Genomic DNA, 1,470 nt, shown 5'->3' on the forward strand with positions numbered 1-1,470 from the left:
CGGTCGCCCAATCGGACTAGCTGGTGATAACTCCTCCCTCAGCTAAGTGAAGGGCGTCCTCGGGCTTCCGTACGTTTGCCAGCACGTTTGCCACCAATGCAGTCTGCCGCTTGAGCTTAAGACGTTGACGAACCATGTGGATGGCGACTAGAATATGAGGACTAGGGCCAGGGTGGTACCACTGCTGATGATTGGTCCCGACAACAGTTTAGACCGTAGGTGGCCGATGTGTTGCAGGTTCGTCACGCTTAATTCATGTAGAAAAGGCAGACTCAGATGTTCCCGGTAGTCGGTAACATTGATCTGCGTGACGGCGGACGCGACTGGCTTTTTCCTAAGGACACCATAGCTATTAATAAATGTGGTCTTGTTTATCTCGATCTTATCATCGAAGGTAGCTAGGTATGTCCCGGAAATAGATTGTTGTGCGCCAGCATTGTCCATGATAGTGACGGTAGCATCGTTGATAATGATTGCGCCGTCATCTATGATAGTAAGCGGGCTCAGATGGCCCGGGCGCGTGCTGCACGCCGCATCGCATTCACCGACGGCGTAGGTATTTGCACCGCAGTCTGCAACTATATTGCTGTCTTCATCTAGAATTCTATTGGAATGCTGAACTGGATAAATGTTGATTTTCTTACAGGCTAATTCAGGATTTGGATATTTAATTAGGAAGTACAATATTTCGTTATTTTGAAAGGCTTTAATTCTAGCTACTTCTAATATGTCTGCTACACTAGCATTTGTGAAGTGTTTAAAGGTCATTTCTTTTATATCAATTTCATCCAATATTGCTGGGCTGATCAGGTTTATTTTTGCCAGAGTGATGGCGAGGATTAAATTTTGTAAATCTGTAATTATCATTCTATTTGTTGCCAAAAGTGTTTCGTAAAGGTGATCTATAGCGGTCCCGTCAGTTTTGTGTATTGAATTTAGGGTCTTTGTTAGTTCGTTGAGTCTCTTTCACGTAAGTCTCGTACGTTGTCATGTTCGTAGTGTGTCCCAGGAAGCCGTACTTGTCCCAAATAATCACGTCACCGTCTGCTACGGGTATGTAGTCAGAGTGACTGTAATTTGTCAGTTTCATTGTTGCGGTCGTAAGTGCTGTTGGTATCAGGATAACAAAACGTATAAGCCTAGAAGGAGTAAATATATCTTAGGAGAAATGTATAAACGTTTTTGTTTAAATACTAGAGGTATCTTTAAACTTCACTTGAGGTTGTCCTTATGGACCACCCTCCCTTTTATAAGAACCGTCGTGCCAAGGTCGGCGTTGATAGTTTCTTCAGTGCATAGTGGTGTTAGCTTAGTACCTAGTCGTCTGTTTGTTTTTAGCCATACTCGTTCTCCTGGTTGGAATTCTCTATGCGACTTATCTTTATTTGATTGTTTGAGGCTCTTGTCTTGGGCTCTTTGGAGTTGTTCCTTTACCTGAGATTCTAGCTCTATTGGGGCTGAGTGCACTAT

This window comes from Drosophila montana, unplaced genomic scaffold, assembly GCF_035044405.1.
Source record: "Drosophila montana isolate Dmon_TW-CO22-7 unplaced genomic scaffold, ASM3504440v1 contig_2745_1, whole genome shotgun sequence".
Lineage (NCBI taxonomy): Eukaryota > Metazoa > Arthropoda > Insecta > Diptera > Drosophilidae > Drosophila > Drosophila montana.